We start from the raw sequence: 21,867 nt of genomic DNA on the forward strand, positions 1-21,867 counted from the left end.
GATCCTCGGCAATGGATAACGGTTCTTCACCGTTAGTTTGTTCAGCTCTCGGTAATCAATGCACATCCTATGTGATCCATCCTTCTTTTTCACGAACAGGATTGGTGCTCCCCGCGGGGATCTAATCGGACAAATGAACCGTCGGTCTAGCAGCTCCTGAAGTTGCATCTATAACTCCTGCATCTCAGGTGGTGCCAACCGGTATGGTGCCTTCACTATTAGATCAGCACCTAGCACCAAATCAATGTGAAACTCCACCTGCCTCTCCAGTGGCACTCTACGTAACTCTTTGGGAAAAACATACTGAAATTCCTGTACAACCGGCACACTGCCCACATCCTTCGTGGTCTCAACCCTCGTATCTAAGATATAAGCCAGAAATCCCGTACATCCCTACTGCAGAAATCTCCAAGCCCTCGCAGCCGAGCAGAGAGTTGGCCCCTGCGAGGCTCTCTCACCATGTATAACTAGTTCTCCGCCACTCGGGGTTCGAACCCTAACCAACTGGCGCTCACAATAATTATGTCCCCATTGGCCCCAACCAATCAATCCCGACAATCACCTTCAACCCTCGCAATAGTATTGGGACTAGATCAACGCAAAACCTCTCGCCAAGCACATTCAAGATGCAATCCTAATACACCCTCGCTGCACTCACATTGTAGTCATCTGCAAGACATGAGCCGACATACCATTAAACAACAAGTTTCCTACAAAAACACAACATACACATAAGGAATATAGATAAACATAGGGCAGAGAAGAATAAATACATACCAGCCACAACGTCTGGCGCTGCCCGATCTTCCTCAGTAGTTAGCTGAAATGTACAGCTCTTCACCGCTGGCGGATCTGCCTTAGCAGGGCAGCAGCCATCAGTAATCCTTACCGTGATGGGCATGGGTGCCACCACTACTCCTCCCCATCCCTGCAACCTCGAACAATCGGCCTTTTTATGGCTAGTCTGATTGCAGTGGAAACATAGCAAGGCCTTGTTGGGGAAATCCCTACTCAAATGTCCCTTTTGGCCACAAGAGTAACATCCAGAGCCTGTTGTCCGACAAGCCCCACTGTACGAATTACCGCACCTGGCACACCGGCCCCAGCCCTGTTGGCCCCTGCTAGAAGTGTCTAAGGTCTTAGGCTTCTTATCCTGACCCAACGCTGCCTGTGCCATCTCCAGCTTCCGCTTGGTGCGGAAGTCCAACTCCATCTCCCTCTCACAGGCCTTCTCTACCATCTCATTCATGGTTTTTCACCTAGTAAAGCTCATAATCTCCCGAATATCATCCCTCAACATGGAATGATATCTCTTCCTCCGCATGTCCTCATCAGTAGCATACTGTAGGATCAACAACGCTCGCTCCCGAAACTTGGCGGTGATCTCCGCCACAGTCTCGGTGGTCTGTTGGATTTCACTCTCTCACCATACTTTTCACCTGAATGGCTGGTGCAAACTCCAAGTCAAATCGCTGAACGAACTCGGTCCATGTCATCTCAGCCATACCGGTTGCTCTCACTAGGCTAGTAACCTCACCCCACCAATCTCGGGATCTGTCTCTCAGCATACAAGAAGCAAATCCCACCTTTTCCGCATCCGATCAAGAACTCATGCATTGGGCGTTCTCGATATCCTCCACCCAGTGTCAACTAACAATGGGATCCCTGACCCCTAAAAACTCCAGCGGTCCACACGCCTTGAACTCCCGGAATGAAGGAGTTCGAGCCCCAACCTGGCCTACAACAATCTCAGCTCTGAATGCCTTGAGCCTCTCATCCATAATCTCCATCAGATCCTCCTTGATTGTCCCAAATATAACTGGGGTAGCGTCAAGGATACCCTCGTAACCTCGGCTTCAATAAGCTCACGCGGCCTCTCGTCGATGACATCGGTAGTGTCGCCTGATCCAGCCTCGGATCCAGATCCCAATCCTGATCCCCCAGTCCTATGTCGTGTCACCACCATACTGTACTGCAATACCATAAAACATAATGATCATGATATACATAATAGGGATCTTCCTACACTGGTCCTCCTTAGAGATCCCAGGTCCAACGTTGGTTCGGGTACATGTCTTATGCTTTCAATAGTACGAGCCCAATACTACCTTCCACACCTACATGTACCTTTCCCCAAGACTCTACCTGATAACTCTAATTTGTCCCAAAATAAGCCATATCCCACATACTACCCCATACATCAAATCCCAGGATGCCCTAAGATTTGCTCCACTCACATCAATCAGACCGATCATAACAGGTTGCCTTTATGCATGCAAATTATACACAGAAAATGATTAAATAGACTTTTGAATAAAGATTCTACCCTAGGACTAAAACCAGAAAAGGAGCATGAAATAAGGCCAAATCAATCATCCTAAGGCTATAAGCTCCTAACCGTATACAATTTTAAAAGCATACACATAGCAAGTTCCATACGATCATCAAAGCTCAAATATCAGTATAACATGGCTAACACATTGGGGAACTACTTAATTGGCTTAGCTGATCACGCGAGTTGCACTCTCATCTTTTCCTTCCTTTAAAAACTTTTAATTTTATTTTTTTAAAACAATTTTTTTCTCGTTTCCTTAGTTTGAGCACTGACACACCCGAGAGTGTGCCCGATTCCCTCAAACCAAGGCTTTGATACCAACTTGTAACAACCCAATTTTTCAAAGGAAATTTTTCATTTTTTTATTACTCAAACACATTTCCATAAATTACAAAATGCAGATATAATTGTTTTCAAACTCATGTCAATTACAACTTTTATTAAAAAAACGTCAGAGTGTCCCATAAAATGCCTGTAAGAGATTGCACGCCTCTCCATCAAGCCTCATCATTGCCCTTAGGTTTTGATGTACATGAAACAAATCCAAAACATGTAAGCTAATGCTTAGTGAGTCCCCAGAGCATACCCCACACACAATCCACATAACACATATCATATTACTTATAAAATCTACATATACCACATAATCCATGCATACATACACCTATAAAGATGATGTGGGCTACCCCAGGGTCTTATACTTTCGTGTCATGGGCTACCCCACACGGTATTTACCAAGGAATGCCATGGGCTCCCCTACATGGTCTTATACCCAACTGCCATGGGCTCCCCCGTGGTCTTCCATGCAATAACATACATAATCAACTAGTATATCATATATCACAAAAGTATCTATCATACTACATAAAACATATATAAACATATAAGGATGTCGTGGGCTCACCCCAAGTTTTTATACCATCGTGCCATGGGCTACCCCACATGGTCTTTACCTAGGAATGCCATGGGCTCCCCCACATGGTCTAATATCCAATTGCCACGGGCTCCCCCTGGGGTCTTCCATGTAAATATCATATAATCAATAGCATACCACTTAGCATAAAGCTAACTATCATACCACATATCGCTACTACAACTAGTGTACCACATAACATAAAATCGGTCGGCCTTGGTGCCCTAGACCCATTGGTATGGTGAGAAGACTCACCTCTGTCGGAAGAATCCAAAAGCTGCTCTCCTAATTGTCTATAACCTCTCGTGCTGAACAATGATAGCACTACCCAATGTTAGGGCTAATCACAATCCAATTGAAATACCCAAACTCTAAGTCCTTTCCCAATGGCCCAAAAGGTCTTCCTTAGTTAATGGGCCCAAAGTCAATATTCAAAATCATTAATGGGCCTCATGGCCCAATAAAGCCCAATCATTACATCCATGGTCCAAGCAGATAAACTATCCCACTAATCCCAAAACATGATCAGACTCAATGACTAATTGAGGCCCAAAATCTCAAAGGCCCAAAATAAATCCAAGTCCAACTATTGTTCATACACCCAACGTACCACACCGGTACGCGCAACGTACTGAGTCCTTAAGCATTACGCACAACGTACACTAACTTACGCCTAGCGTACAAACAAATTAAGCACTTCCTTCCATTAAGTGCTTAATATTCGATGTTCTAAAGTCCAAAACCAGATCTGAACTCATTAAGACGTCCTACGGCATAAAGTGGGCAACTTTATGCCCTTGCATGCTCTGTGGGACTTAAAAACTTCATTCTTCACATTAGGACTTCATATAAGGTTCCAAAATCTTGCATGGAGTCTAGATACTCTCCAAGCTAGCACCTTTATGCATCTAGCATGCTCACACGGCTCAGATCTAACTATTACAACCTTTGGAGTTTCTCAAATCTCAAGAGAAGGTCCAAAACCAACAAAAGGGACCATAAAGAAAAGCCTAACTAGATCAAAAGAACAAGAAGGCAAGATCAAGGCTTTATACCTCCAAAAGCTCCTCAAGGTTAACTAGATACAGATTCTAGAAGCCCAATGCCACTCCAAGCTCGCTTGACAAATTCTTCTTCTTAAATGAACACTATAAAGGCCACAAATGATCTTCTTAAGCTCAAAACACACTCTCCAATGGTATTAGGGTTTTTCATAGACATTTAAAGGTGAAAAAGACTAATTAGAGTGAGGATCAATTGAGTTAAGGATGCTTATATAGGCATCAAGTCCGGAAATTAGGGTTTGGGCATCCGTCACGTATGCCCAGCGTACTCCTGGTACACCCAGCGTACGTGTTGTCCCTCCGCGATCATTCTTGCAAAGTATGCTAAGCGTACCCATGAGTATGCCCACCATACTTAAGGGACATATTATACAAAATTTTCAAATTTTCAAGGGCTTCAAGGTAATACTTGATTTGGAGTGTTACATTTTCTCATGATTTTTATAACATAGATCTAGTTTTCCTTTTTTGTTAGTTTTACACTTAAAAACTAATATAATACAAATATTTGTGCACAAACTAGTAATGATCACATCTTATGAAAATAAAAGCATATACTTTAACATAAATATGAAACAGGCAAGTATTGGTGTGATGAACAATTTTTGACTTGTATCCCCCCCCCCCCCTTAAAATATGAAAAACTCGAAAATGTAGGGGTATTAACTCACCTTGAGTGGCTTTGTGGGTTGTTTTGAAGAGATGTTGAGAAGTTTCCAAGCCTAAACACTTGAATTTGAGTTGATGAACTTCTTGGAAATGTTATTATCATAAGGGTTTAACACATAATAATATGCATGTAAAAATAATGAAACTAACATAAAAGTGTATAAATACACTAGATTTGAAGGAATACTTACCTAGAATCTAAGAATAATGCTTGAAGATTTAAGCTTAGACTTGATTTCTTGATAGCAAATGAGGTTTACGGTAAGTGAAATGAAATTGGTGGTGTTTGTGGAAAAGGGATTTTGGCCTTAAGATAGGAAGGAATGATGTGAAGTTTACTTGGTTAAATGGGGTTAATACATGGATATTTGATGTGTAATTACGTGGGATACTATTATGTTGTTGGAAATGGGTGAGATATCATGTCATAAAGTCAAACCTTATCCCTTGTATCCCACAGAAATTACCTTAAGAAGATTCAATTTGGGGTTTTCGACTATACATGATCGAAATCACCTTGTTCCCTTGGTGATTTCGGTCCTAATCCCCCCACTAAAAGAATTTTCGGGCTTAGTGGGCTCATTCATGGAGTTTTCGGCCTAGGGGGCTTGTATTGTGTTGATTTTTATCTTAGTGCTTGCTAAACATAGTAATTTTTGTCTTAATGCTTCCTAAACAATATGATTTCAATCTTGGAGTGTTCTAGGTTGATATTCCGGACTCCTCACATCGGAAATCCCAAGGTGGGTTGGGTACTAGGCCACAACTACAAAGTAGTGCTCCTAAATCCATGATTTGTACCAATTAATTAGCTTGCTAAACCTTTAACTGTTTACTACCAATATGATTATCAAGGTATGCATATATATATATATATATATATATATATATATATATATATATATATATACACACACACACACACACATATATATATATATATACACACACATATGCTTATACAAATAGTGCCCCTTTTGGCTTTTAAATGATTTTTATTGCATTAAATTTACATATATATATATATATATATATATATATATATATATATATATATATATATATATATATATATACCTTGTGGGTAAACCCATACACAAGACCCTTTAGACTTTGTTTGACTCAAAATTTTCTAGTTATCACATCATTCCCCCGTTAGAGGGAATTTCATCCCAAAATTAGCATCTTGGACGGGCTCTTACACTAGAGAAAAAGTTGTGGGTATTTCTGTTTCATTTGATTTTTGCGTTTCGAAGTAAATTATGGTCCTCGTTTGGCATTCCAGTGGACCTTCACTATTAGTATTCGGCTCTATTTATCCGATGAGACTCTTGTAGTCCCCCTTGATGAAATCGGAGTAAATGAGATTCTATTTCTATTTCATTTGATCTTCGCGTTCCCAAGTAAATTTCGGTCTTCGTTTGGCATTCCAGCGGACCTTCACTATTAGTTTTCATCTCTGCTTCGTCCTCTTGACTTCCCTGTCCATTATTTCCACAAGCTCTTCAACAAAGTGTAGACTCTCATTTACTTCGATTTCATTGAGGGGGACTACAAGAGCCTCAACGAATAAACATTTCTTCAAATTGGACACGTGGAAGATGGGATGTACGTTGTTGAGTTCTTGTGGTAGACGTAGCTTGTAAGCCACTAGACCGATCCTGGCAAGGATCTCGACGGGTCCAATGTACCTAGGGTTTAATTTTTCACACTTCCCAAAGCATATCATCCCTTTCCAAGGAAAGACTTTTAACATCACACGGTCACTGACCTAGAACTCTAAGGGTTTTCGCCATTTATCAGCATAACTCTTTTGCGATCCCAGGATGCCTTTAATTGTTCGTGGATCTGTACGATATTTTCCATTGTTTCCCTTATGATCTCTGGGTCAGTGGGTGTGGTATTTGGTACTTACCCTTTTGCAAACTGCGTGTCGCCCACCTCAGACTAGTATAGGGGTGATCTGCACTTGCGACCATATAGAGCTTCGAATGGCACGACCTTGATGCTAGCGTGATAACTATTATTGTAGGAGAATTCGATGTGTAGTAGGTGGGTATCCAAGGCTTTACCAAAATCTATCACACAAGCCCTCAACATGTCTTCCAACGTCTGAATAGTCCTTTCCCTTTGACCATCTGTTAAGGGATGGTAAGTTGTACTCATGTCGAGTTTGGTTCCTAAGGACTTTTGCAGCGACCGCCATAACCGTGAGGTGAACCTACTATCTCTGTCGGAGATAATAGATATTGGCACCCCGTGTAGTCGCACAATTTCTCTGATGTACGTCCTGGTTAACTTCTCCATCTTGTCGGTCTCCTTTATTGGTAGGAAGTGTGAGGATTTGGTTAACCTGTCAATAATCACCCAGATGGTGTCAAGTCCACTCGTTGTCTTGGATAGTTTGGTTATGAAATCCAAAGTTATCCACTCCCACTTCCACTCGGGTATGTCCGGTTTCCGGAACAAATCTGAGGGCTTTTGATATTCTACCTTAACTTTGGCGCAAGTTAAGCACTTGCCCACATGGGTAGCAATCTCTTCTTTCATGTTCGGCCACCAATAAAGTTTCATAAGATCCAGATATATTTTGGCCTTAGTGGGCTCATTCTTGGAGTTTTCGGCCTAGGTGGGCTTGTATTGTGTTCATTTCAATCTTAGTGCTTCCTAAACATTGTAATTTCGGTCCTAGTGCTTCCTAAACATTGTGATTTCGATCTTGGGGGTGTTTTAGGTTGAGACTTCGGCCTCCTCGCAACCAAAATCCCAAGGTGGGTGGGGTACTAGGCCACAACTACATAGTAGTGTTCTTAAATCCATGATTTATACCAATTAAATGGCTTACTAAACCTTTAAGTATTTACTACCAATATGATTCTCAAGGTGTATATATATATATATATATATATATATATATATATATATATATATATATATATATATATGCTTATACGAATAATGCCCCTTTTGGATTTTAAATGAATTTTATTGCATTAAAAATTACATATATATATATATATATATATATATATATATATATATATATACCTTGTAGGTACACCCATACACAAGAACCTTTAGACTTTTTGACTCAAAATTTTCTAGTTGTTATATCATCCCCCCGTTAGAGGGAATTTCATCCCAAAATTAGCATCTTGGACGGGCTCTTGCACTAGAGAAAAAATTGTGGGTATTTCTATTCCATTTGATCTTTGCGTTCCCAAGTAAATTCGGGTCCCCGTTTGGCGTTCCAGCAGACCTTCACTATTGGTATTCGGCTCTGTTTCGTCCTCTTGACTTTATTATCCATTGTTTCCACAGGCTCTTCAACAAAGTGTAAACTCTCATTTACCTCAATTTCATCAAGGGGGGGCTACGAGAGTCTTACCAAATAAACAGTTCTTCAGATTGGACACGTGGAAGAAGGGATCTACATTGTTGAGTTCCTGTGGAATACGTAGCTTGTAAGCCACTGGACCGATCCTGGCAAAGATCTCGAATGGTCCAATGTACCTATGGTTTAACTTTCAACGCTTCCCAAAGCATATCATCCCTTTCAAAGGCGAGACTTTTAACGTCACACGGTCACCGACCTCGAACTCTAAGGGTTTTCACCGTTTATAAGCATAACTCTTTTGCAATCCCGAATATCTTTAATCGTTTGCGGATCTGTACGATATTTTCCGTTGTCTCCCTTATGATCTATGGGCAGGTGAGTGCGTTATTTTGTACTTTCCCCTTTGCTAGTTGCGTGTCACCCACCTCAGCCCAACATTGGGGTGATCTGCACTTGCAACCATAAAGAGCTTCGAATGGCATGACCATGATGCTATCGTGATAAATGTTATTTTAGAAGAATTCGACGAGTGGTAGGTCGGTATCCCAGGCTTTACCAAAATCTATCATACAAGCCCTCAACATGTCTTCCAGCGTCTGAATGGTCCTTTCACTTTGATCGTACGTTTGGGGATGGTAAGTTGTGCTCATGTCAAGTTTGGTTCCTAAGGACTTTTTCAATAACTGCCTAAACAATGAGGTGAACCTACTATCTCTTTCGGAGATGATATATATTGGCACCCTGTGTAGTCACACGATTTCTCTGATGTACGTCCTGGTTAACTTCTCCATCTTGTCGATCTCCTTTATTGGTAGGAAGTGTGCAGATTTGGTTAACTTGTCAACAATCACCCAGATGGTGTCAATTCTGCCCATTGTCTTGGGTAGTTTGGTTATCAAGTCCATAGTTATCTGCTCTTACTTCCACTCGGGTATGTCTGGCTGCTGGAGCAAACCCGAGGGCTTTTGATATTCTACCTTAACTTTGGAGCAAGTCAAGCACTTGCCCACATGGGTAGCGATCTCTGCTTTCATGTGCGGCCACCAATAAAGTTTCTTGAGATCCAGATACATTTTGGCCTTAGTGGGTTCATTCGTGGAGTTTTCGGCCTAGGTGGGCTTGTATTGTGTTGATTTCAATCATAATGCTTCCTAAACATTGTAATTTCGGTCTTAGTGTTTCCTAAACATTGTGATTTCGGTCTTGGGGGTGTTCTAGGTTGAGATTTCGGCCTCCTCACAACCGAAATCTGAAGGTGGGTGGGGTACTAGGCCACAACTACAAAGTAGTGTTCTTAAATCCACTATTTGTACCAATTAATTGGCTTGCTAAACCTTTAAATGTTTACTACCAATATGATTCTCAAGGTATGCATGAGTGAGTGTGTGTGTATGTGTGTGTGTGTATATATATATAATGCACCTTTTGGCTTTTAAATGATTTTTATTGCATTAAAGTTACATATATATATATATATATATATATATATATATATATATATATATATATATATATATATATATATATATATACATTGTGGGTACACCCATACACAAGACCCTTTAGACTTTTTTTTACTCAAAATTTTCTAATTGTCACAGTCTATCAGAAGGGATAATGCGGATTCGGGTGAAAAGCCTTTAGCGGCGACATAAGCTTTTAGCAGCGACTCAACCATTTGTCGCCGCTAAAAGCTTATGTCGCCGGTAATTGTGTCACCGCTAAACCCATGGTTTCTTGTAGTGCTATAAATTGCATTAAAGTTGAAAAGAACGTCTTACATGGGTTTTCAGTTGATGGGTTCTTATCACATGTATTCTAAATATTCCATTTTAATTTCATTTTTAATGGAATATATTAATTAAATAATAGTTTAATAGTGTGGTTGCAGTTGGCTATCATGATAATTTTAGTCCCAGTTCACGGTATGGAAAATCTGATATACATTGGGTATGCAGTATGTTGACGAGCATTCTTCAGCAATCCGGATTACAAGAAGAAGATGAGTTGTAGAAAGGAATGACCTTAAATCTAAGCCGACTTTTATGAGAAGTTGAAATTTGGAACGACTCACTACAAAAATACTAACCTTTAGCGGCGACAAAAGTCGTCGCAATTGATCATCTCTGCCGTCGTTAATGCTATTAGCGACGACATATTATCGCTAATGCGTCGCCTCAGTTGGTTTGTAGCTAATAGCCCATGTCGTCTCTAATACTGTCGTCCCTAATACACTAATGCCATCTCAAACAGTGTCGTCCCTATTAATATTTCGGCCACCGGTAGGATTTTTCCGACGATACTCTCCGGAGGCCATGTCGTCACAATTGACAGTAGTCGTCTCTAAAGGCGTCGCTGCTAATGTTTTTTTTTTTTTTTAAGAAAAACTTATTTTTTATAATATTAATTTATATGTATTATAAAATGTTGTTTTGATAAAAATACATATATAAATACATACGACATTATATAAAAACATCAAAAATACCATATTCCATTAACTATTTTCCAAACAAACAATCTAATAAATCTCAAACAAACGTTTAATATATATCATACATAAACTATTTTCCAAATCAAAAATAACATCCTCCATATCATAAAACAAGAAATACTAGTTGTCTTCGTCTTCCCCACCGTCCTTCCCATCGTTGTTTTCCTCGTTGACTTAGTTTTTAAACGAGCGAATAATGTCTTCAATGGCCGTCACAAATGTCGGGTTTTGAAGAAAAGCGTTCACATCAACATCCTACAATTAAGTCACAAACAAATAAGTTATGAACAATTCAACAAACCATCAAAGCACCAAATCAATTAAGTCTATAACAATTTAAAAAACTACCGAGCTACCAAAAATTACTACAAATACATTAAGGTCTTAACAATATAACAAAGCAACCAATTTTTTTAAGAATTTAACAAGTACCTGTGTTGGTTGCGATGCTTGTGACTGTGGCTGCCATTGGGATGAAGCACTTGTACCCGCAGTTGAAGAAGCTTTAGGCCCAATGCCTCTCACATGCCCCCTTCGAGTACCCAACACCTTCTCAAATATTGCGATCCAATCAATGGTGTCTGGATCACCACCAGAGTCGGCTATGTGATGAGTCTGTAGAGCAACCTCAGCAACTAAGGCATTCTGTATTTCACAAAGATTGTTAATATACGTTAAAACTAACAAAAAAAATTTAACAATCTACTTCATTTTTAAGTAATAATAACTCACATATTGCTCTTCAACCAATGGATCAATAAATTCCCCTCTTTTATTTACATGCGCACGATGAAATACTTCAAGTCTATTCAAATTCTGTTTAACATTACAAAATATGTTATAGTTGAATAAACATTAAAAAATATGTTATAACTGAATATGTTATAGTTGAAATACTTCATTTTTTTTATTATTAAATTTTACTTTAAATGATATTATATATTTATTATTTATTTAATTAGTTTATTATGGTTTATTATTATTCTTCTTCTTTTTCTTTTTAAACCCTTTTTGACCAATTTTGATTTATCAACTTATTTTTGTTTTTAGTCTTCTATTTTGATTAATTATAACTTAGTAGATTTAGCATACGTTTTAATTTTTAATTTTTTTTATTATTAAATTTTACTTTAAATGATATTATATATTTATTATTTATTTAATTAGTTTATTATGGTTTTTTTTTTCTTTTAAAAACTTTTTTTACGAATGTTTCTTCATTAACTTATAGAAAAAATTATATATTATGATGTATTTATTTTATTCTTTTAATATAGAATAAAATATATTTCTAATAATCATATGAATATTCTTAAATTTTACATACAAATTCATGATGAACATACAATAGTTTCACAATATATATATATATATATATATATATATATATATATATATATATATATATATATATATATATATATATATATCAATTTCACATATAAATTTATCAACTCATACATGATCAACAAGTAAATATATATAAACTACTCAATTCATACAAAACATATCAAATTAATCAACTGAAACACACATTCAACCAATTGGAAAAAAAAAAAAACAAAAAAAAAACAATTTCACAGTTTTCAGTTAATATCAATCCAAAGAAATCAAAAAAATCAAATTCACAGTTTCCAGTTCATAAACCATTTCACAGCACAGCTTCAAAATAAATAATTTTACAGTTTCCATCAATTTAAACTAATCAAACTAACCTGTCTTTGCCAGCAAAATGAAAGCTAGACAGTGGTGAAGGTGGTGAAGCTGCTGGAACAAAAAAAAAAAAAAAAAAACAAATCACTTCAAATAAGAATCGGTGGTGTTAATGTGAAATGCAAAGACAACTGGGTCCTGAAAACTAACCTCGCCGGAGATATGAGCACGAAATCGAAGCTCCCGTCGGAATTGAAGGACAATCGCTTTTGAGTTATACCGCCGGTGGGACTCGGTTTTGGAGGACAATCGGCGGTGGGAGAAAGGTTTGTAGCCCAATCAGCGGTGGAGAGTGTTGGGAGTCGCCACAGAAACTACAATCGCCGGTGGTGTGAAAGAAAGGAGAGGAACGTTCGTCTGGGGAAGACGAACTGGAACATAGAGGGCTAAGCTATTAGCGGCGACATGTGGCTATTTGCGGCGACAAAATGGAAGGAAACATACGCGTACTTTTTGGTGATTACCAACCGTTGGATTTGGTTGGAATTGTAGGGTCAGATTTCGTTTCAGGGTGCGTCAACGGATTGCCCCCTTTAGCGGCGACATGTCGCCGCTAAAGGTGTCGTCTCTAATGCCTTATCACAGGAAGAAACCCTATCCATTGGATTATTTGCCAAACCAAGGGTCACGATTGAAAGTAGCGTATCTCCGACGGATCACCGGTGGTTATCTTTAGCGACGCCGCTAATAGCGACGACAGTGGGGTTTTAGAGGCGACATATAGCGCGTCAAGTCTGGTGTCGCCGCTATTGCTTGTGTCGTCCCAAAAAGCGTCGTCTCTAATACTCCGAATTCTTGTTGTGACTATTGTTGGTAATGCACGTAAGGTGTTTAATGATCATAATGTGTGTAGATGGTATAGAAGATTTGTCAATTTTAGCCAATCACACCTTGGTGAAGAGTCTAAGTACTGCGATTTGGCATCGGTAACCAAGATTCTCACTCGCGAGCAGGTTATTTTTGCATTCTCTTTGTTCATTTTACCATTTTTCCCTTACACCTCTATTTTTTGTTTGGATATTGGTATTATTACATAGAGGCGAGTAGGATAATATAGTTTATAAGAGGAATTATTTGAAAGCGAAGTTACTGTTTTAATCAAAGTGATTTTGCATTTCAATTGCAAATTAACCATAATTCTTACAAAAATTCCGAACTTACATTTTTTTTCCGAGAATGTGTAGTTTTCTAGACAAATTATGGAAATGTGAACCATTGCACTCGTTTGTTAAAAATTATTCATTATGATGCTTTTTTAGCATTTTAATTTTTTTGAATAGCAAAGATATTATTAAAAAGCATCAGGAAGCTTGAAAACAAAGTACATTGACTAACCAAGAAAAAAAAAACAAGCTATGAACTAAAGCTATGAAGAGAAGATCATGAAATGCTAGAATGGTTTAAACTACCCAAGGAATGATGATATCAAAAAGCACTAGATGTGTATTGAGTATGGTTGTAAAGAAATAGATATCTTCAAATCACCGGCAACAAAATTTAGCATTTTTTTCTTGAATGATGCTTGTTGGCAAAAAAAAAATGACAAAAAAACTAAAAAACAAAACAAAACAAACGGTATTTTCATTTACTTTTATATCATAGCAACCTATTTCTTTCTATCTAAGGCATTGTACTTTCAGAATTTTCTTATACAAGCATGCACTATAAAAAAATCCATCCAATCATACTATTATACTTTCAAACTTCCTCGTTATAACATCTACTTACACTACATAATTACATGTTAATTTCAATATAATAATGTTAACGAGCTTCTACATAATTGTTTGTTAGTTTGCTACTATATTTCAAAGTTGTTATTGGCAGGCAGTTTAGTTTTTATATATCTTTTTCTTACATTGTACTGTTCAATTTATTTTTTTCTTCTCCATAATCGAAATTATTCCTGAAATCAATTCTTGTGGGCTGTGATATATATATATATATATATATATATATATATATATATATATATATATATATATATATATATATATATATATAGATCCGGTAAGAATTTTTTTTTTGTATATATATATATATATATATATATATATATATATATATATATATATATATATATATATATATATAGATCCGGTAATAATTTTTTTTTTGTATATATATATATATATATATATATATATATATATATATATATAAATCAATTCTTGTGGGCTGTGATTATATATATATATATATATATATATATATATATATATATATATATATATATATATATATATATATATATATATATATATCCGGTAAAAAAAAAAATTTGTAGGAAGGTAAGAAATTTTTTTTCTACATATTTTTTTTACGAACAAAAAAAATGAATCACTAGATGATTCATTTGTAAGATGATTCACAAAAAAAAATTCTCAAAAAAAACATTTTTATGATTCATTTTTAAGTAAATTAAGAAAAAAAAAATCACTTTTATGACAACTTTAGTGAATAACAACAAAATCATTATATAAATGAATCATCGAGATGTTTTTTTGAGAATTTTTTTCTTGTGAATCATCTTACAAATGAATTATCTAATGATTCATTTTGTTTGTTCGTAAAAAAAATATGTTGAAAAAAAACTTTTTACCTTCCTACCAAAAATTTCCTTCTTATTTGATCTTAACTCTCTCTCTCTCTCTCTCTCTCTCTCTCTCTCTCTCTCTCTCTCTCTCTCTCTCTCTCTATATATATATATATATATATATATATATATATATATATATATATATATATATATATATATATATATATATATATCCAAAAAAAATTAAGTCATGTGCATCTACCTATTTTAAACCATCCCCCGTCCCCCACCCCCCTTCTCTCAACACCCTCATGATGTTTTTTATTTATTTGGCAACTATATTTGACATTTTTTTATTTGGCTTACGTATTTCGTTTTGAGCGAAAATTGTCATATTAAAAATATATAACAGTTACAAAGTTAGATTTAATGTTGGAAGGATCATCCCTGCAAAAGATATTAAACCACAAGGACAACACATAACAAATTTTTTAAACTTGGAGTTAACCTACTGAAATGTAAATCACTGGGATCAAAACCGTAATTTTCTCTAGAATAAATTTGTGAAGGACCAGACTGTGAAGACTTTTGGTGAGAGTGGCAGGGGGATGATTGCATGTTGTCGTGGCCGTTTCTAGAAACCTTAAAAACTTTAAGGCTCGGAAGAACACAAAACCAGTTGTTATACGTCAACACCAACACTTTCTATTTTTTTCCTTTCCTTTAATTTCTTCCCACTCCCACACTACAATGATTAGCCAAGTTGGCACTTTCCTATATCCCCCATTTTATGACCTTTTCCAAACTAAGCGAATTTCACAAGTGCTATTAATTTGTAACAGGAAACGGAAATTGTGTTGTTTGAATAAAAATAATTTAATAAGATAATTTGATTATGAAAGTTATAGAGTTAGATTTATCTTATAATTGTATTTGATTTGGTAGGAACGATCACAATAATAAGATTCCAGTTAATTATAGCTAAGTATGTTTAGTTATGCTTATGGTTTAAGGTTAGAGTTAAGTTCAAAATTTTGGCCTGATTTTTTCTAAATATTTTTATTATTTGATAAACCTTAGGTTAATACCATAAAAATCATACTAATATATATATATATATATATATATATATATATATATATATATATATATATATATAGAGAGAGAGAGAGAGAGAGAGAGAGAGAGAGAAAGAGAGAAGTAAGATCAAATGAGAACACCCAAAAGGTTAAGAACGCGATAACAAAGTATATTCATTTGTGGAGAAGTGATAAATTTTTACGCCTTTAATTTCAATTGAAGAGAAAAAACATAATCATGTTGATTGTGCATAAAAATTTATCATTTCTCCACAAATGAATACATGTAATCACTCATTAATATACTTGTTCTCGCGTGCTCTACCTTTTAGGTGTTCTCATTTGATCATTTCCCATATATATATATATATATATATATATATATATATATATATATATATATATATATATATATATATATAGTTCAGGTTCATTTGAAACCATGTTAATTTTGTGAGATCGTGAGATGCAATCTAATTGTTAATTAGGGTTAATTATTTTGTTTACTGGGCGGAGTCTAGATCCGGCAGTTCGGAAGCTAGGTTTTTTTGTGTCGATAGTATCAGGTGAGTCTCCTCACTTATTCTTACTTGTATGGTAGGATAGTTGTATTTATGATGACCAGTTGGGTCTAGCTGTTATGATTACATTATGCTATTTTTACGTGATTGTGGCTGCTGATAGCCAACCAGGGTTGCTAATAGCCCACCGGGCATGTTGTTAGCTCATCATGACTGCTGGTAGTCCTCAAGGTTTTTGATAACCCATAGTTGTTTATGTATGTTGTGCTATATGTGGTATCTTGGAGAACTTACTAAGTTTTGTGATTACAGTTGTTGATTTATATGTGGCAAGTACTTCACAGGACTGCGGGAAGGAGAAGGTCTGATTGTACACACATGCTGGGGGATTTACTATTGGACATATTTATGAACTTTGATAATTATGATACTGGTAGTTTTGGGATAATTATGTATTTGATAACTCGGTTGTGAAACTCTGATTTTGGTAATTTATAAATGAAATTTTTTGTCTAAAATTTGAGGTGTTACAATTTGGTACCAAAGCCCCCATTTGAAGGATTTGGATGAACCTCTAGGTTATTCCAAACTCAAACTAAGGATCTGAAAAAATTTTAAGAATTTAACAAGAAATGAATACTTTTACAGGAGAAAAAACCAGACAATCGGTGTGTACAATCGACCAGTGCTCGAGCGGTAGTTTCCCAAAATACCTCGATTTACATTTTGAGTAGTGCAGAGCAAATATGTTTATATTATGAGCTGATAGGATTGCCTGCTAGCAAGAGGTAGGCTAAGGAATCTTGCAGAGTTAGTGTGAAATGTTGGCTGATTTGTGATGCCTTAGCCTAGGAGCTCATTCTTATGAGATTGAATATGTCTTTACTATTTGCTTAGTGTATGCTACATAGTTGTACATAGTTAGGATTTTATAGCCTTAGAATGTCTGGTTTAGCCTTTCTTCCCGTTCCGTATTTGGTTCTGGGTTTGAGATAGGATCATTTCTTTGAATTTCTATTGAGTCTTGTATTATTTACAATTAGCATACACGAAGCAAATAGCGAGGGCAGCGAAAATCATGTGAGGTAGAGCAGTGTTGAGAGCAGTCTAGAGTTAGTGTCTAGACACATGATTGTGGTTCTAAGGAACCAGTAGGGCGAGTCCGTAGTTGATTTGAGGATGTATAGTTCTTCGGGTCTTGAGGGGACGACTTGAGACAAATATGGGTTGGTGTGGAAGGTAGTATTAGGCTCATACTACTGGAAGCACTGGGTCCGTATGCGACTCGACGAATAACCTCAAGGGACTAAAGAGGTTGTAGGGGTGTAAGATTCAATATATGCGGTTTAGCCTGTTAGTTGATAATTTTCTTATGTATTTCAGTATGGTGGTTACCCAATGTTCAAGCTCCAATGACCCCGAGAGGCCGAGTGCCAGTGATGATGAGATCCGTAGGATTGTTGTTGCAGAGGTGGCGGCAGCAATTAGAGAGGCTATCATGGAGATGTTTGGGTCTGTCAAGACCATGTTGATTGGGACTTTAGATGACCGCTAAGCCATTGTCACTAAGGTTGCTACTATCGTAGCCACCGCAGCTCTTGCTGCTGCGAGACCATAGGGGGTGATTCGTTGTGATAATGGGAGTTCACCAACACGAAGCCACCCAAGCTTAATGGGACCCGGGATCTTATTGCCGCTATGAGATGGATCTCTGATCTTGCTGGTAGAGGAAGGCTGAGGTACTAAGGGATCGAGGGAGAGCATTTCTGTTGACAGCAGAGAAGCTTTAGACGTCGTAGATGGTATGTGTTCTTTATATTTTGTTGATTTATTTATGTTACTTATATTATCAATTGTGTAGGTAATTTTCTTGTGAAGTATGTGCATGTTCTTGTGTTGTTTGACTCGGGTGCGAGTCGATCATTTGTGTCAACATCATTTTGTCGTAGTTTTAGTATTCCGCGAGAGACCTTGAGCAGGAATTTGACAGTCTCGATACCTGATAAGCGTCCAGTATCTGCTACTGATTTCTACCGGGGTTGTGTATTAGAGATCCTCGATGTTGGATATCCGATAGATCTCATCCCTATCACGATGGGAGATGTTTTTGTGATCTTGGTTATTGATTGGTTAAGTCGGTTCAGGGCTCTGATTGATTGTGAGCGTTAACTGGTGACCAGTTCGAGACCCTAGTGAGGGTACTAGATCAAGATCAACTTTTTTTTCTGCCGCCAGGGCACGACAAAGTTTGCAGCATCGGTGTATGTGTTATTTAGCATACGTAGTGGATACTCGGGGTTGAGAAGAATGGATCGACCTCTGTTTCTGATGTTCCGGTGGTATGCGATTTTCCTGATGTTTTTCTCGAGGAGTTACCGGGTGTGCCTCCTGAGAGGAAAGTGAAGTTCTGGATCAATCTGATTTCGGGTGTGGTGCCAATAGCCAAGGCAGCATTCCGTCTTGCACCTCCTGAGATGCAAGAGTTATCCTCTCGGCTACAGGAGCAATTATGAAAAGGGTTTATTCGTCCAAGCAGATCTCCTTAGGGATCCCTGATCCTTTTTGTCAGGAAGAAAGATGGTTCATACCGGATGTGCATTGATTACCAGGAACTAAAACAACTGACGGTGAAAAACCGTTATCCTTTTCCGATGATTGATGATCTTTGTGACCAGCTTCAGGGAGCATCTTCGTTTTCCAAGATCAATTTGAGGTCTAGCTATCATCAGATGAGGATACGGAAGGAGGATATTCAGAACACGTCCTTCCAAAATCACTATGGGCATTACGAGTTTGTAATGATACCTTTTGGGCTCACCGACGCATCGGCGGTGTTCATGAACCTCATGAACCGGGTGTGTAGGCCCATGTTGGATCAATCAGTGATCGTTTTTATCGATGATATTCTGGTATATTTATAGGGAACAACGTTACGAGTATCTACGAAAGATTCTATGGGTTTTGGGAATGGATATGCTTTATGCCAAGTTCTCCAAATGTGACTTTTGGTTATGCGAGGTTCAGTTTTTGGGACACCTCGTCAATCAGAACGATATCTTGGTCGACCCAGCCAATATTGAGTAAGTGATGCAGTGGTAAGTGTCGACATTTCCATCTGAGATTCGAAGCTTCCTCAGTTTGGCAGGTTATTATCGAAGATTCATCAGAGACTTCTCCAAGATTTTTGTTCCTCTCACCAGGTTGACGAGGAAGGATGTTGCTTTTAGTTGGGGGCCTAAGCAACATGCATCATTTGAGACTCTTTGTTGGATATTGTGTGAGGCACCAGTACTTTCCCTCCCTAAGGGAGTTGAGGATTTTGTGGTCTACTGTGATTCCTCTATTATAGGATTGGACGATGTGTTGATGTAGAGAGGGCATGTGATAGCATACGCTTCGAGGCAGCTAAAGCCTCACGAAGCAAGATATCTCACACATGATCTGGAGCTGGGGGCAGTGATTTTCGCCATTAAGATTTGTCGCCACTATCTCTATGGGGTTCGGTGTACCATCTACACGGACCATAAGAGTCTGAGATATCTTATAGATCAGCCTAACTTGAATATGAGGCAAAGGAGGTGGTTGGATGTAGTGAAAGACTATGACTTTGAGATCTTGTATCATCCAGGAGAGGCCAATATGGTGGTCGATGCCTTGAGCTGAAGTGCGGCAAGTGCCCCGATTTGGGATGTGTACATGATAATGAACGTGATGACTCCAGTCTTAGAGATCATCAAGGAAGCGCAGTTGGTGGCCATAAAATATGAAAATTAGAAAAATGAGTGGGTTATCAGTCAGATTTCAGGTTTTGATATTGACAGTCGAGGGGTTTGACCCTTCATGGGAGGGTATGGGTATCGTATGTGGGTGGGGATCGATGAATTCTGATGGAGGAGGCCCATAAATCAAGATTTTCCATCCACCTCGGGGCTACCAAGATGTATCTCGACTTGAGGCGTAATTATTGGTGGCCATGTATGAACAAAGATGTGGCATGGTTTGTGGAACAATGTTTGACCTGTCGAAAGGTCAAGGTTGAGCACTAGCGCCCTCATAGCAAATTGTAGCCTATGAAGGTTCCCCTATGGAAGTGGAAGCATATCACTATAGATTTCATTACAAAGTTACGGATGAATGCGATGGGTGTTGACACAAAGAGTGCTCACTTCTTATCCATTAGTGAGAACTATTATGCAAAGAAGTTGGCCGAGATTTACATTCGAGAAGTAGTAGCTCTGCATGGGGTGCCTACGTCTACTGTATCTGACCAGGATGTGTGCTTTACTTCTAGGTTCTGGAAGAGATTTCACAAGGAGTTGGTTACCTGACTACACTTCGGTACCATGTATCTGTTGAATTAGTGTCTATGTCCATAATTATTTTGGTATGTACTTGACCCGATTATGAGCATGGTCCTTTTGGGTTGCCTTTACCACAGCAATATGTAGGATGAATTAAGGAGAATAATATATTAAAGGAGAAATCATAATGTTTAATTAATATTAGTCAAGAATTAATTTTATGGTTATAAGAGATTAATTAAACTTAGGGACTGAATTGTAATTATAAGATAACTGCAATTGGGCTATGGATCACCTTGGAATAATAAGTTTGACGAATTCTATGGGGAAGCCCATTAGAAATCGTCCAAGGCATGTTCCAGATGGGGTCTATGGGCTGCTTAGGGCTTAAGCAGTCAAATTAGGGTTTCCTTGTTTAATAACCCTAATTGCCTAAGTATATAAGGAACCCTTTGACACCAAAAACGTGGCTAACACTTCCTTTAGGGTTTCCAGCCATTTTTGGTTCCTCCTCCCTCTTCATTCAAGTTGCTTAGTGGTGTTTGTGACTCCATTAGAGATGTAGCACTTGAGGCACTAAGGTTTGTGAAGCCAAGGATTAGATTGTTATTGCTATATAACAATCAAATGTCATATCTAAACCTTATTCTATGTTAATATGATTAGTTGTATGTTAGATCTAGGGTTTATAGCTTTGGATATTTAATTGCATGTTGATTAGACAAACTACATCCAAAAGCTATTAAGGTTTGCATGTACACCATAGGATTGATGTATTGCTCGAAACCCATTAGTGGTATCAGAGCCAGGTTGTTTGTTAGTGAATTTGATGCTTACTTGATCAAAAATTGCATGAAAAACAAAGTTTTTTTGCCCTCTGCCTTGTTGACTCGGCGAGTCCA

The sequence above is a fragment of the Lactuca saligna genome, chromosome 6, assembly GCF_052625555.1.
Source record: "Lactuca saligna cultivar CGN05327 chromosome 6, ASM5262555v1, whole genome shotgun sequence".
In the NCBI taxonomy this organism is placed as follows: domain Eukaryota; kingdom Viridiplantae; phylum Streptophyta; class Magnoliopsida; order Asterales; family Asteraceae; genus Lactuca; species Lactuca saligna.